Here is a 17,432-nt window from a genome sequence, read left to right on the forward strand (position 1 = left end):
ATTTATAAATGCGTGAGTTACACAGCACCCCATCTGGAAAAATTAAAACGTCTCACAAATATCTACATATATTGTATACATACAAAACATTCATAGGAGTACTTCAATAAAGTTGGTTTAATGGTCCATTTCAACTGCAGCAGAGTATATACAAATGTGTGTATTCTTCACAAAATGTCTTTAAAAGTTAGTACATTTGAAGCTATTCCTAACTCCTTTAAAGCATCTTTTAGAAAGCTATTTTGATATGAATATATACATGAGATTCAGCAGGTAAGACAGTTATATGAAGGATAAACATAATTTAAAAATGAACATTAAGTAGCAGTTAAGGCAGAGATGAAAAGAACCAGTAGGAAAGATTATTTCATATGGCAATGAAGTGACAAAATGCAATAAATATATAAATACACATATTTCTTGATGTAAACTACTCTGGCATCCACAAGTCTCCATATTTCTGAAGCTGTTCATTTTTAAATTAGAATTTATAATTAAAATTCTACTTTTTAATAAAGTAACTTCTCGTTACTAAGTATTTGAGTGTGTATATTCAAGAAATTAAATCACTTTTCTTTATATCCATTATTATTTCAGATACCATAACTATACAGACCAGTCCCTCTCACACTGTGAGGACTATATGCAGACAGAAGGCATAAAAAACAACTACTAATAGTGGTGGCAGAAACTATTCTGCCTCAAACTTGATTATGTTTCATACAACTTTGTGAGCTGTATATTCAAACTTAAAAGAAAAAAAAATATCCATTGTGTCCGTGTATCCGGGTTTCTACCCAAAACCGGGATTTGACATAGCATTTGCTGTCCAGTATTGGTTAGAATCACAGATGGTTGTGACCTGTCACACTAAACAAGCCCTCCTGCAAGTATGGTATCAATCTGAAGTATCATCAAGAATGTAACCTTCCCTTGTACACAGCTGCCTTCCTTTCAGAGGTCAGATATTCTGTGCACCCCACCAAGATTCCACAGCCACAATTCAGTGCATGAATTTGTTCCATTGCCTCCCAAGAAAGTAGCCTTTAAACACTGCTGTCTTGTAGCAATGGTATGACATCTTCTTCACTACTTTGGTCTAGGTTGTTAGAGTACTGCTGATGCTGTTGCTGTGTTTTCTGGTACGGCTGACTTCGCTATGCTCAGGAATAAATAAGGTGACTAGAAAAGCCAGAAGAACGATACACGCTCCAACCAGGAAGGGTAGACCAAGAAGGATTGCTTTCTGTGGGGAAACAAGCATATCAAAGAATTCATGAAGTTTTAGGCAATGACTTCTGCATCAAGGACTATACCATTAAGGTAGATAGATGTATTTGCAGCGACTATAAAGTTTATGCAAAGGTGTTCATACGTACACCACATGAACTTCCTGTATCTCCAATACTTCAGAATTCCTCAACAGATATGCTTGCTGATCTAAAACACAGAAGCATGCACAAAGCTATCAATTGATGATAGGATTGCCTAGTAGGTGAAACAGACATTGACTGATGCTTCTTTGTAATTATTTTTTTCCTTTAGACAACATGATGTTAAAGTAGCTAGACTCCTTTGATGATTAAGAGGATAATGTTTCAACACGTAGAAGTACAAATGTTCAATAAACCTTTAAATTCACTTTTTCCACTTACTTCCATAGCCGACACACTTCAGAATCAAAATTAGCTAAACAAACAACAAACACCCCCAAAACTAATACATGAGAGACAAAAGTAACAGCAGGCTATGAAGGACATACTGCTTTCACTGCAGAAACTGTTTGCTGACCTGTATGAAAGCTTGCTATTCGAAATTATTCTCTCTTGCATAAGCAGTTTGTTTAAAATACAATTTATCCACATTTCATAAGCATAATTAAAAACAAGTACTAGACAGTTACAAGATTAATATCAAATCACGTAAGTTTCATGAAAAACACTACAAAAGCATCAGAAATCCAGCAAATTTTTTTTCATCTTAAACATCTTTTCTATATTTTTGTCAATCAAAACTGAATAAAATCAGAGGATTAAACTTGTCAATCCAGTGTACTCTCTTTATACCACGTGAAGTGCAGGAACCCCTTCTAACATGAAGTGAGAAAGTAGCTGAAATTAAGCACACAGTAATAAGATATTTCCCTTGTTTCAATTCATTGCAAGCAGAGGCCTAATTTGTCAGCTGACGGTCTCTAAATTTGAAGTATATAATCATATTAATAGAATTCATAGCAACAATACTACTTATATCTTCAAGTGATGCTAAGCCCACAAGTACTTAAAGAATGTAATAAATTTCCGTAAATTAATACTCTCATTTGTAATGTAAGAGCTAATTTATCTGAGCAGCTTTGAACATTCCACTACTGCAATTTTACTGAAGGGAGCAAGAAGTTTTGAAAAGCAGTCCTTGCACATTGCATTGCTAGGTGTTAATATTACTTTCCACAGTCTATGACTGCACTGTTTGCGCTAAGGATTTCCTGCGGATAATCACAATGACACAACCTGTCTCTCCTCTTTAGGCTCTCCAGTTTTGCAAACAGTTATTTAAATGGGAATTAAGACAGATACACAATCTTTCTTGAATAAGTGCATCAGATCTTTTCTGTGATGAAAGACAATCACAAGGGTGACCTGTGGTAACATTGCAGCTCTTCCACTTCCATGATAAAAAAAATAAAATAGAGTCAGTAAAATCTTATCCTTAAGTCCTCTAGAGTAACACAAGTGAATACTTAAAAGCAAGCCAATAAAAAAAGGACAAAAAATTAAATTTGAGCTGTTTGAAAAAAATACCAGAAATTACTACTAGGATGTGTTCTTCTCCATTTACTCTACACGCTTAGTAAGTGAAATTTGCATACAAACCTTCCTGTCACCAGTGTTTGAATATGCAGGTTTACAAAATCAGATCATCTAACAATTTGTATTAGCACTATGACCATCAGTAAACACAGAAGACTTAATATCTGAAAGGTGGAATACTAAATTATGACAATAATCAGCTTTCACTAGTTAAGTTAAATGGTTTTGGATGTTGGTTTTTTTAAATGGGACAAGACAACTTTCTGCCGAAGTAGAATTTGTCAAAAGTTACAAATATTCACATTAATAATTTTAACAATACTTATATCATTTCTGATAACAAGTTCAAAATCTGTTTCCTGTAGTTGCAGTAATAGTATTACAGGGGTGAAAACAAGGAGGAAGAACTGTTTTTAATTCACCTAAACAGCACAATGGGTTTGATCTAGGTTCAGCACAGTAACAGCACATTTACAGTTGAGTTTCCATAGATGCATTACTCATAGACTTACAAACAGGGGTTAGAATATAAGCTAAAACTTAAAAAAAAGTAATAATGCTTGTCACAGACTAAAACACATTACACCATTTAACTGCAGTTCCACAGAATACAGTAACTTTTTAAAACAAGGTAAGTGAGCATTTAAATTTGTTATTAAAACACTTATTACTGAATATTTGTTAGCATTTAATAAAAATCAAGAAAATATTTTCCAAGCTAAGTGTATCTATAAAACAACTGTAGTTATCAATTTAAAACACTGAACAATATCAAGAGACATAGCTTGCACTTGAGCCTTGAAAATCCAAGGTACTAGCACTAGTGTTGTAAGCTAGGCTTGTACACATTCCCTTGCCTAATTTTGGTACATTCCCTGGTATTCACTTCCACTCATTTTACCTAGATCAATTTTTAAACCTTTGTAATATTTAAATTGTGGAGCACTTTCTCACTGTTACAGTAGACTTGAATATAAGAATTAGTGGGGAAAAAAGTGTATTGTTATTTTCCTGAGTGATAGTTCTATGTGTTAGGTACTTGGCATGTAGAGTTGTATTTAGAAACATTTAACAAATCTTATGAGTACGTAGATATTGATGTACATGATGATCCAGTGGGTCTTTTCCAACCCGGTGATTCTATATTTAAATCTAAGAGCTGTCCCACTGAAAGCAGAATAAAAGCAATCTTGGCTATGAAAATACTTACTGATTTTGCTGCACTACTAACTAAAAAGTCTATTTACTTATTAAGTTTTCAAGAAAACAAGGACATCTGAAATGATAGTTCCTTTAGACTTACAGCTTACAAAAAAAAATTATTTATAAAGAAGCTTGTACATTAGGCTTTGACACAGGAGTTTCTTCTACCACATGCTTTGGGGATTTCCACAACAGAAGTTTTGACTCATTTATAACTTAGTGGAGTAATCAATTGCTCCAATGTAATAAATGTGGGCTACTTCAACAAAAAAAAAACCAAACAACCTCACACATGGATATTCTTAAAGTAACAGAACATACAGACGTTACTTGTTACAGGTATGTATGTACAAGGTCAAAAAGTGAACACACAAAAGCTTTCCCTGAGGACAGGAAACATTCAATGGTTTAAAAAACAAGAGTTCAAGAGCAAAATTTTAACTAGAGGAAGCATAACAAAGCTCCTGAAAACCTGCAATCATGACCATACGGTTTTACCATGTGTTAATACAGGTTCTTTTTTGTACAAGAAAAAGATTGTGTTTGCCCCCTTTTTCTAAAACTCCACTCAATTTGCTTGAGAAAATTACGGAGCACCTCACCACAGGTACAGGCAGCAGTGAGCAGTATGTTCAAACACTGGTTGCAGTTAATAACTTGAAAATGGAACAGACTGGGGGTTTAACAACAAACAATTGGTCCCACAGTGCTACAGCCACGAGTTATTTACGTACTCAGCTAATCTGTTGTCTTTCTTAATCAACTTAATGACAAGCTAAGGGATCATCAGGTCTCTTAAAGTCCATTCTTGGTATTTTGAAAAAGCAATGAAATTGTAGCTGAAGAGGTCAGAACAATCAAACTAAAATGAAAAAAAAAAGGCTCAAAAGATCCTCCATATTCTGGTAAGCATTTATTTGCTATTTTAAAAGTCAACAGGAAAGCACAAAACAGAAAAAAATGAAGATCTAAAAAAAAGATGGAAAGGAGACAACAACAGACTGAAGGGAGTTCCAAAGAAATGTTCTATAGGATTGACTTCTTTCCTCCTCCTCACATTTCACACAGGTAAGGAAAGGTGAAGAAAAGCATTATTACAGCCAGTGGATAAAAAAAATGTATTTCACCTGTATACTGAATTAATGTTCATCAGAATAATTAACCTATTTCTGTGAGGTTCAAAGAAAACAATTTACTAAGTTACCAAAAATTACCTTCCTATTGCCAGAATTTCATGTTTCACTATAATTCAGGATTAGAACTGTGTTTTGAGTAGATTTACATCAAAAGAAGCTAACTGGTTCTGCTAGAATACTAAAACCATAGCTGCTACTACTGTAAATCTAAATATTTACAATCAAATTTCAGTTATGGGCTCTCTTAATAGTTCAGTAAAGCTGACAAGTGAGAATTGAGTAGTTCAAAAATTGGATATAAAGATTTTAAATTAAACAAAAGTGACAGACTTTCACCCTGATGAATTCTACACTGCAAACTTCATCCCAAATTTTAATCTTACCTTATTACTGGGATCTTGCATTGCCTTTTTTCCAGAAGTCTGACCAGAAGGCAATTCATTGAGCTCCACATGAAAGAGAAGGAAAATAAAGCCATGCAGTGCTGGTCCCAGGCCATTGCACAGACCTTATTCCAGTTACTATTCCTTGGACAACATATAATGAAGAAAAAAAAATTAGTTTTTCTTTATTTTTTAAAATCATGTATAAAACACTCAGATCCAACAGTATTTAGTGCATTCTAATGGCTGTTCCAAAATAGCGCACCTCATATCATTTCTACATACTAAGATATTGAGAAATACACTGAAGACAGCTTTGATAATCCTCTACATCACCATAGTTCTGTCACTGTATATGCATACTACAGGTAACGATACAAATTTTCGGTATGAGTGACTTAATTTATGTGCAAGTCTAATTTTCTGTGTTCAACACCTTCACCCAAAGACTACAATGACGAGACAAGAGCAGAGGTTAAGTGTAGTAACTGCTCAACTCATTTTCCAGTGAAATTTGGAGTAATTTATCTATGTGTTCAGGGTTGTTGTTAGTAAGGTACATGCAGACTGCAATAAATTTATTCCCTTCACTAGTCTAAATCCGTTATTTCCTTAAGTACCAATTAAATTATTCAGAGTAGTAAACTCACAGTACTAGATTGGTTGCAGTTTTACGTTATTCTAAATGTTTAATCAAAAATCCATGGGTGCATTTCTGTTTCCATTTAATTAAGTCATTGTGACAGCAGTATTTTGATGATCTTAGAGATTAAATTTATACAGGACACTTTTTACAATATTACTAGTCTGCATGTCCCATTCCTTCTTAAAGCAGTGACTTGTGAAATGGAATGAAAGTAAACATGCCAAAAAGAAACTTGTCCAACTTTTTTCTTCGCATTGACATATAAGCTTAAAATCTTTGTGCCACTAGGTGGCAAAACTTCACTCTAGAAACTTTTGTGTGCCTGAGCTATTAACAGTACTTTCCTCTGTAAAAACAAAATGAAAGATCAATTGAAATAATTTATTTCATTTCATAAACAGAAAACATGTATTTTAAAACTCTTTTAAATGTGTCCATTAGAAGCAAAAACTGAGGAGAAGGGAATGAAAAAAGCCATGAAACATAGCGTCTTACACACCTTTCACACATAACAGAAATCTGCCTGCTAGAACTGATCTCCTTTGTACCTTCTATATTAACTGCACTTATATAACTTAAAGTTGTACGAAGTTACAGCAAGAGTTATACTTAGGATTTATATGGAAGGCATTTTTTTAAAGGGAATTCTAAATTCAGTTACTATACATCAGCGTTATAGTCTGTGATAACTCCTTCCCTCATTTAAATGAAGAGTTATTTCTAACTATTCACTCCTCTTCACATCAAAACAAATTATTTTTTGTCTTCTCAGATCAACTATTTACTTAAACTTTCTTTCTTTTTCCTTGAAAATCTGAAGTGTTATAGCAATAGGCCCAACTTTTCCACATAGAATAGAGCTTTTGTATACACTTAGTTTGATCTGGCAAGTGGTTTTAGTTTCCATTAAAAAGATGGTATCGTTATATTAATCCTCACTATCTACTTAAGAGAATACTACGTTTAATAAAAAAGAGGAAGTAAAAACCAAGAAAGTTACTAAATTTGATTTTGTTGCTCTTGTAGTACTTCTACAGGAAGCTAGAAAAGAAGTAGCTGGTCAGATAAAAACTATGTATTTTGTAATGCAAATTTAATAAATTTGTGTACCTCTTTTTGTCTCCACAAAGATTGACAGACTTCCAAATCTACTACCAAGGAAACTCATTAATCAACAACATAATTGAAGAACACACCTAGATAAGCTTTCTAGACAGAAGAGGTATCCAAGAAAGTACTCAGTTCATGAAACAGAAATTCATTTAATATTTACCTTACTGATCTGACTCTGCATTTCGTGAAACCAAAGCACTAATTGCTGGGAACGTAATGCTTGATATTGTTGCTACAGCTCCTGCTGCCCACATCATCCTGTGGCAAATGCATAATTTAAATTAAAAATGAGACTGCCCATGTGATTACTCCTCACTCTCCCAAAATGGGCCACAAGGGTACCCTCATTTAAGATTAATGCCTTTTGAAAATTACTTTTATACCTCTGTCTGGAAATTATCTGGTTGGGCCTTCTTCCTATTTCCCTCCCACAAATCACCCTAAGCTTGTTGGAACATAAGTGCATTTGATTCCACACTAGCTATGCAAGTAATGGAAAAGAAGGGATTGAGAGTGAAGTGAGGCACAGACTCTTCATAGGCTGTACAAAGTAACAATTACACAGGGTACCCCAGTAAGACAGTTCTGTAAATTGTGTAACTCACTAAGAAATGCTCTAACAAAGAACAAGCAGAAAAGCGAAAAAGCTCTTCCAACCATTCAGTTCCACTTTACTCTACTTACAAACAATTTTTCCAACAAAAGAATCTCTGTTCCAAGACCAAATGCAGTTATAGTAACAGAATGACATGTTAGAAAAAAAAAACAAACAAAAAACATAACGATCTCGTAACTGGTTAGAATGGATCCAGTGGAATGACTAGAGAGAACATACTACTGACTATCTTGTAAGCTTAAGAAGAAGTTTTATCGAATTTTTAGATATAAAACTCAGTGGACCAAAATAGTGCAAAGATTCCTTTTTCGAAGGCACTGTTAGTCTTCTTACACAATATACCTGGAAAATTCAATCATTCCTGCATGTGCAAAATAGAGCTAAAATTTTGTAGTGTAATGCAAAGGAGAATACTTAATTCACCGAATATTTAAATATGCATGACAACAGAATTAAATGGGGAAAAACTCTTGGGAAAATATTTTCAGTCCTTTAACAGTTATTTATCTATAAAAATGTGTGCTTTCTAAAACAGAAATCCAAAACCATATCAATCTAACTGAAGGATCTCAAAGCCAAGACCAAGGAGAACTGCATTTCTTTCCCCCATCAGCCTCATCAGGATACTGAGAAACACAGTCTGCAATGAAATTAGTTCATCCAAAAGTTATTTTTAAACCCAGATTGCTAAAGTAATTCAGAATAGCTTTCTTCTGCTGAGGAACTTCACACTATTCATGCTCTTACTTCCTCTATCTCAAGTCTAAAAGGGAGACTAGTCACACTAACATTTGATGTACAGGTATTCTTGACCATTTAAGAGTTTCTACTTCAGAACATGAAGAAATACATGTATTTCCTTCTCTTATTATTATATCAGTCTATTCCCACTGTAAACAAGCTTTTGTCTCCACCTCTACAATACTGTTTCATTACAGACTAGAGGGCTTCCCAGTAAATGCTAGTATCAAGTTTAGACAGTACAGGCTGGATACCGGTTGAATTTACCCTTATCTACAAATATTAGAGAAAAAAAGTTAGCTTAGAGAAAAGTACACTCTTTAGGTCAGATGAATTACAATCCAATTCTACAATGAAAATCAGCAAGCCGCTTTTCCAGCTTCACCACATGCACTGAAATTTGGCTAAGGTAGATTCCTAAGGCATCTTTCTGCAAACCTCTTTGCACCACTCATATGACCTTTTATTTGCATATTGGCCCTAAACCTAAAGGACAATCATCCTTTCATATAAGGTTTGTAGTATCCAATTCTTCTATGAAGTTTCTATTTTATTTTTGAAGCTACTGTTCAGTGCCGTATTACAGGTATTTAATGAAAACAGTATCGTATAATGTCATATCATACCACATGCATAATATCTTCTAATTGATCTCCATAATAATCTCCTCTGAAAGATGCTAGCAAATACTACAGCCTCATTGCAATTGTTCCCCTTTACAAATTATGGGAGTATTTTTCTTTGTACATTTCTTATATCTGTTTAGCCTTAATATGAATCAGTTTGAGTAAGAAATAAATTGTGGAAAATAAAGTCTTTAAATGCAGTCTTTCAAGCACATCACTCATCTCTCGACACTCACAATCAACTCCCAGCAGGATGGATCTCCTAAGAATCTCTCTTTCCTGTCTTAAACTATCAGTGTAACACAAAGTCAAACTAGCTTAGTAAACATGAATAAGCGAACTAATCCTTCCTATATATGCTCGTAGAAAAATCAAGCCTTATAGATCTATATTCTATATTAAAAAGAAATCACATGTATCGAAAAATTATTTCCACATATTCAGAAGTGGGGGAGACACTGCCAACCAGAAGTACAAGCATAAAACAGATATGGAAAAGTCTTACAATATCAGGTTTTTGAGTCTGTAACAATATAAGAATTGAGCATTTGTCTTACGATAAAACAGAATAAGGAAGTTAGAAAAGTAAGGCATTTTCCATTTGGATTTCACACCAAACACTGTTTCCAATTCAAGAATCATTAAATCCACAAAGCTTGGTTTTATTTTGGTTTTTAAACATAGCTAGATCTTTTTGTTCAAAAGCAGAGAACAGAAATTATGGGATACAGAGCAGTCAAGCAACTAATAAGACTGAAGATTTCTCAAGCTTAAAAAAGCAACTAATTATCATTCTTTATTAATCTTCAGTTACTTATTAAGTACTTACTGAAGTGCATCTTACTGCAAAAGGCTCTTCTTGTTCCCATGATACAGAAGATGCCCACGAAGCAGGTCTCATTTTTTCTGGTACAGATTCTGGTACAGCTAGCAGGATGAAGCAGATGTTCACAATAGCCACCAACAAGACCACAAGACAACAGGGTTATCTCCACGGCTGGCAGACAGCTATGCTTCAATGGCAGGACTAGTAACCAAATTTGCTGTGAAGGTGGCAGTACCTACACACAAAAATAGGTTACAAACTTGTTGAAGTGGTTATTCTGCCATTGCAGAAAAATGAAATAACTTAATACCACCACCCTTCCCCAGAAGTGTGGGATTTTTTTTAAAAAAACAACACTTTGGACTTAAGTAAAAAAAAAATAAATAATAATTTATGACATTAAATATAGCTCCAAACAGAGCATCCCCATCCTCCTCCACATCCCACCATCTAAGACAGGATTTGCAGTTAGAGTGAGTTTGTCTCAAAAGAAAATGACACTTTAAAATAGATTAAAATGTATTTTGTATGCCAATTATGAACTTGGTGAAATTTCACTGAAAAAGTTTTCAGCACATTTAAATGCCTGCCTAAGTGCTAAGTGAACTTGAGTTGCAGCAGCTTAGAGTAATACATAATGCCTTTGTTGATAGTTTGCATTTTAAATACACAGCTACAGCTGGATAGCACAGCAAACTAGGAAGTCATTAGCCATGACAACAACTTCAACAACTACTATATTGGTTTGTGCTGTGTTGTGGTGACACGCAGCTAGTAACAGATCACTTACTACATTCACAGACAGAAGAGCATGATGAAAAATCAAGTGCTGTAGTTAACTTTTGTTATTAAAAACATTAGAGAAGGTTAAAATAAAGCTTGCTTTTGGTTTGTTATTTTTCCATTCCTGCTCTTTGTCAGTCCTCAAAATAAAACATAACCATTTTATAGAATAAGTAATAACATAAGCTAAGGAATTTAGGTTTATACCAAGCCAGGAAAAAAAAAACCCAAAAAAAAATCCACAACCAAAACCTGCTGAGCTTAAAACTGAGTTAGAAAAGGCTATCAAACTATTTAAATTACTGTTGGACTTGTGTTAATACAGTAACTAAACCACATTCTGTAATTTCTGCTTTTAAGATACGCAGTTCTTATACCTCTTAAACCTTAAATCATAGAATCATAGAATAAAAAGGTTGGAAGAGACCCACCGGATCATCGAGTCCAACCATTCCTATCAAACACTAAACCCTGTCCCTTAGCACCTCGTCCACCCGTGCCTTAAACACCTCCAGGGAAGGTGACTCAACCAGCTCCCTGGGCAACCTGTTCCAGTGCCCAATGACCCTTTCTGTGAAAAATTTTTTCCTAATGTCCAGCCTAAACCTCCCCTGCCAGAGCTTGAGGCCATTCCCTCTTGTCCTGTCCCCTGTCACATGGGAGAAGAGGCCAGCACCCTCCTCTCTACAGCCTCCTTTCAGGTAGTTATAGAGAGCAATGAGGTCTCCCCTCAGCCTCCTCTTCTCCAGGCTAAACAACCCCAGCTCTCTCAGCCATTCCTCATAAGGCCTGGTCTCCAGCCCCCTCACCAGATTTGTTGCTCTTCTCTGGACTCGCTCCAGAGCATCAACATCCTTCTTGTGGTGAGGGGCCCAGAACTAAACACAGGATTCAAGGGGCGGTCTCACCAATGCCGAGTACAGAGGGAGAATAACCTCCCTGGACCTGCTGGTCACGCCGTTTCTGATACAAGCCAAGATGCCATTGGCCTTCTTGGTCACCTGGGCACACTGCTGGCTCATATTCAGTCGGCTGTCAACCCACACCCCCAGGTCCCTCTCCTCCAGGCAGCTTTCTAGACAGACTTCTCCTAGTCTGTAGCACTGCACAGGGTTGTTGTGCCCCAAGTGCAGGACCCGGCATTTGGCCTTGTTAAACCTCATGCCATTGGACTCAGCCCAGCGGTCCAGCCTGTTCAGATCCCTTTGCAGAGCCTCCCTACCCTCTATCTGATCCACACTTCCACCCTGCTTAGTGTCATCCGCAAACTTGCTAAGGGTGCACTCAATGCCTTCATCCAGGTCATTGATAAAGACATTGAACAGGGCTGGAGCCAGCACTGAGCCCTGGGGAACCCCACTTGTCACTGGCCTCCAGCTGGATTTCACACCATTTACCACCACTCTCTGGGCCCGGCCATCCAACCAGTTTTCCACCCAGGAGAGTGTGCGCCTGTCCAGGCCAGAGGCTGACAGTTTCTCAAGCAGAATGCTGTGAGAAACTGTGTCAAAGGCTTTACTCAAGTCCAGGAAGACCACATCCACAGCCTTTCCCTCATCCAGCAGCCGAGTCACTTAGTCATAGACGGTGATCAGGTTAGTTTGGCAACCTTCCCTTGTTGGTTCATTCACCAGCTGTGCAAGGAAGTTGTCTTCCACGCACTCCAGGAGCCTCCTAGACTGCTTCCTTTCTGCTCTATTGTACTTCCAGCAGATATCAGGAAGATTGAAGTCTCCCACAAGAATGAGGGGCATTGATCTAGAGATTAACCCCATCTGTTTATAGAAGAGCTCATCAGCTGCTTCTCCTTGGCTGGAAGGTCTATAACAGACTCCCATCACAAAATCTACCTTCTGGTGGGCTCCCCTGATTTTAACCCACAGGCACTCAATCTCCTCATCACCACAATCCATCTCAATGGAGTCCAAGTCCTCCCACCTCCTCTCCTACCTTTCCTATCCTGCCTGAAGAGTTTGTACCCCACCATAGCTGTACTCCAGTTATATGAGTCATCCCACCATGTTTCCGTGATGGCAACGACATCATAGGCTTCTTGCCCTACGACAGCTTCCAGCTCTTCCTTCTTGTTCCCCATGCTGTGTGCATTGGTGTAAATGCACTTCAGCTGAGCTGCTGAGCCTTCAGCTCTCTTAGAGGGAACAGAGTTCTTTCCCAATTGCCTGGTGACTGGAGTAGCTAGCTCCAGAGTGCCCGTATCTCCCTTACCACCCCAGGTGTGTTCACCCCCACTTTCTGTGTGGTGAGGTACTGGTGGTCCTCACCAGCACACCCTCTCCCAATCACCATTGCTCCATGTCCAGGGTCGTTCCTGTCTAGCCTGGGCTCAACCCCTTCCCCCTTCACATCTAGTTTAAAGCTTGATTTATGAGCTTAGCTAGGTTTCTAGCAAGGGCTTTAGTCCACCTGGGAGACCCACATGTCCCATCCTTAGCAAGAAAGCCTGGGGGCGTGCGAGCCATCCCATGATCAAAGAAGCCAAAGCCCCTCTTCTCACACCAGGCTCAGAGCCAGGCATTAATCGAATTCTTCTTCCTGGCTTCCCGCTCCTCTCTATTTAGACTTGGGATGGAGCAGAATACTATCTGAGCCCCAGGACCCTCCATCATTTTCCCAATGGCCCTGAAGTCATTCTTGATGGTTTTGGTCTTTTTGTTTACTAGATCATCGTTACCAGTTTGGACTACTATCAGAGGATAGTAGTCTGTCTCATGGACCAGGGAAGGAAGTTTTTTAGCTACCTCCTTCCCTGATGCCCCCGGTAAGCAGCAGACCTCTCTGTGGAGCTGGTCCGGTCTGCAAATGGGTCCCTCCGTTCCTTTTAGGAGGGAGTCCCCTACAACAATCACCCTCCTCTTCTTCTTGATGGAGGATGTTTTTATCTTTTTCTGAGGATGGTGCGGCCTAGGGAAGGATTCTAGGCTGTGGGAGCCATCATCCTCATCCTCAGGGTTAGATTCCACCTGGAGCACATGGTACTTGTTCACCAGGGGGATCTGGGGTTTTGGTGTCTGGGTGAGGGGAGCAGGTTTCCTTCGTCTGGCAGGAACTTGCTGCCATTCCCCATCTCTTGTTCCCCCAACCTTGCAGTTTGCAGGTGGATGGTGTTTGGACACACCAGCTCCAGCAGGCTGCTGAGTTAGTGAGAGGGCCCTGCTCCACTGGTCTATCTCCCTCTCACACTCCCTGATGGTCCTCAGCCTCTTTGCCTCCTCCCTTAACTCCTCCACCATACAAAGGAGTTCCCGCACTCGAGTGCAGCTTTCACAAGTGGAGCCAGTAACAGAGGCACGAGCTGCTGTGGGAGGGGGGCACTGCCTGCAGCCCAGGGTCTGGGTAGCTACATGCGCCCACTGTGGCTCTGTCTGGGTGGCAGCATCCATCCTGCCTGCTGCTGCACACGGAGCAGCTTTGATCTTCTGCCGGGTGGCCACCATGGTCCTCGGTGTCTTCTGTCTAGTCCCTAGGTCCTCTCTGCGCCCTGCCTGCTCACCCTGCCCACTTGAACTGCCGCTCAAACTGCCACGCTCCTCTTCGCGGTGCTCCAGGTCACGGTGCTCCAGGTCATGGTGCTCCCAGGGGACTGTTTCAATCTCCCGCGGTGGCCGCCGGGACAGCCCCCTCCCATCAGGCACCGCGGGACCAGCGCGTGGGGGCTGTCAGGACCCCCGTCTGGGTTTTTCTGGGATTTTCCCGGCTCCGGGAAGCTCCCACCAACTCAAAATGTCCACCACACCACAGAACTCACCATCCTGCTGCTGGGTGCTGCAGAAGAAGCCAAAAGGAAAAAAAGGAAAAGTTGTTAAAAGGAAAGTTGTTTGCTTCTTCCCTTCTTGTGAATCCCCTACCTCCCCAAACTGCTCCTCTGATTGAACTTTTGCTGTACTGACAGGATTGCCACTGCAGTCCGTATCACTTACTGTGGATTTATTATTGGAATTGGCACACGGGTGAAGAAAACCATAGCAGAAGAAAGTTTTTCTTCCCCATGCATAAACTTCTGTTAGTGGAGCACCGAGAAAAGACAAAAAAGCCTGTGACAGAAGAAAAGGAATTAATATATTAATATAATTAATATATGTAATATAATTAATATATTAATATATTGATATATTAATATATTCCCAATGCGGCCTTGAAAGTCCCTTATAAGGGCAGCCCGACCCCCATCAGCCTGTGTCTTTTTGTGTCCAGCCTGTCTCTAGGGCCCGACTTCACCCCAGCGAGGGAGAGCTGTGCCTGCTCATACATTGCTCTCCCCGCTGAACCACAGCACTAAGACAAGCTGGTGCCACGGGTGGGTAGTCCTCAGACAAAATGTTTAAGGCAAACAGATAAACATAGTCTGACTTTGCATTCCACCCCATGACTTAAACATTTGTCACAGAAGTCAGATCGAAAACTCAGGTCCATGCTGTCCATAGTGGTGAAACTTGAGGGTGCAACTTGCTCAGTCGAACCCACCACTGCATCACCTCCACCCAACCGCAGCCAGCTCTGGGTTCGGAGTCCAGCCAAGCAAGAGAGAGCGGTGCCCACTCCTACATCGTCTTTCTGTTGAACCCGACACACAAGCAGGCAGTCTTCAGGCAAAACGGTTAGGGCAAAGAGAGCTGACTTGACACCATCCTAAATATCACCAAGGTGGAGTTTCTTGTATTTTGTCTTCTGCAGTTTTTAATTCCACAGCTAATGCCATGGGCACAATTTGACACTGGGCTTCTTGTGCAGTTTCCCCTTCATAGAATCATAGAATCACCAGGTTGGAAGAGACCCACTGGATCATCGAGTCCAACCATTCCCACCAGTCTCTAAACCATGCCCCTCAGTACCTCATCCACCCACACCTTAAACACCTCCAGGGAAGGCGAGTCAACCACCTCCCTGGGCAGACCATTCCATTGCCCAATGACCCTTTCAGTGAAGAATTTTTTCTTTATATTGAGCCTGAACCTCCCTTGGCAGAGCTTGAGGCCATTCCCTCTTGTCCTGTCCCCTGTCACTTCGGAGAAAAGGCTAGCTCCCTCCTCTCCACAACCTCTCTTATTCTGCAGCAATCAGTCCTGGTAAAACAAACAATCTTTACTTTGTAACTGATGATCATCCAGTTAAGAGTGCACTAAGTCCATTTCCTAAGAGGGCTCTAACTGCCATAGGGATGAGCTGAATGGCAGTGAGACAGGCTTCTGTTCTTCAAAGGCAGTAAAACTTTCTGACACTCTACATTTGCATTCTCTAAGGCTAATTGTTTAGGCAAAGTTTCTGTAGCAGTGGTATTGTCTACTTGCTTATTTAGAGCTTCTTGTGGTTTGTCTAAAACCTCATGTATGGTTCTGTAGCTCTTTGTCAGATATTAACGAAAGACTGTACATAAGTCCCGATCTCAGGGACATTTATAAATGCCTTCAATACAATACTCTTCAGTTTTTGCAGCTCTTTGATTAGAAAGGACTATCCTGTGGGTGTTGCAAACTATCTGGGTCTGCTATAGCCACACTCCAGGTGGGGAGAGCAGCGGGCAGCTTGGCGGCGGAGCAGTTAGAACCTTCTTTTTTACAGCTTTTGGACTCTCCTTTATCACTTCATAACTAATTGGCTCCCAGTGAGGACCAGCACCCTGTGAATAAATCACAGGAAAAGCTTGTTCCCACACTGCTGTGCCTCACTCCTGACCTGTGCCCATCTGTCTGAGGGACAGGGTGGAAATGAATCAGGCTCCTTCTCAGGGTCTATCAGACCCAGATCAAAGGAGTTGTCAGCAGTCACTCATGGTCCTGCACTCAGGGCCATATCATCACTGGACTTTGATCTTATTCCAGGTCTTTTGCTCGAATGCCAAGCAAACGTCCAAAGAACTCCCAAAGAAGGTTCCTGATCCTGAGCCCAAGCCCAAAGCACTTTAAGGTCATTAATTCCTAGCACTTGGTTTTGTTTCTTTAAAATACATGTAAATAAATCGATCACATCTTTCTGCTCCTGGGTTATCGGCAGCTCCCCTTCCATACTACAGGTGGGTATTTGCTTCATTTCAGCCCTCCAATCATTCTGTAGATCTGCGCCATTGGACCCTGTTCCTCCTTACCCGAACCTCCTTTCAAACCCTAAATCAGGTGCCATTTGGGGCACATTGACATGCACAGACTCAGCTTCTATTTCAAGCTAAGAACTAGTTTATTGTTGCAAGCTAATATTTATACCTAACTAAAAATTTCAACACTGCTCCCACAAGTCCCTCATAAAAATTTCCATGGCATTTTTTCCTTATTCCAACCTCCTTGTGACCACTGTTACTCTTTTCATGCCTTCTTGTTTCTGCCAGCAACGTTTATTCTTCTCACTCCCGTGACTTGCTGGATATTAAATGTTATGTGCTCCTGTTCCAGGGTCTTAAAAACACTTCCGTGGCCATCTCTTGCTCACCATCTCTTCTGACATTTTGCGATCTCCCTCTTATCCCATGCCTACTTGTTTTGTTCAGAAGCAGTATACACTGTTGAATAATCTATTTTAAAGGAGCACAGGGGAAAGAGG

The 17,432-nt window shown here is 39.6% G+C and overlaps 1 pseudogene; it reads right to left on the reverse strand.

The window, feature by feature from the left end:
* Positions 1–1,046: 1,046 nt before the first annotated feature.
* LOC138733690 (hippocampus abundant transcript-like protein 1) lies at positions 1,047–14,284 on the reverse strand (annotated as a pseudogene).
* Between the last annotated feature and the right edge of the window lie 3,148 nt (positions 14,285–17,432).

This window comes from Phaenicophaeus curvirostris, chromosome Z (genome assembly GCF_032191515.1).
Source record: "Phaenicophaeus curvirostris isolate KB17595 chromosome Z, BPBGC_Pcur_1.0, whole genome shotgun sequence".
In the NCBI taxonomy this organism is placed as follows: Eukaryota; Metazoa; Chordata; class Aves; order Cuculiformes; family Cuculidae; genus Phaenicophaeus; species Phaenicophaeus curvirostris.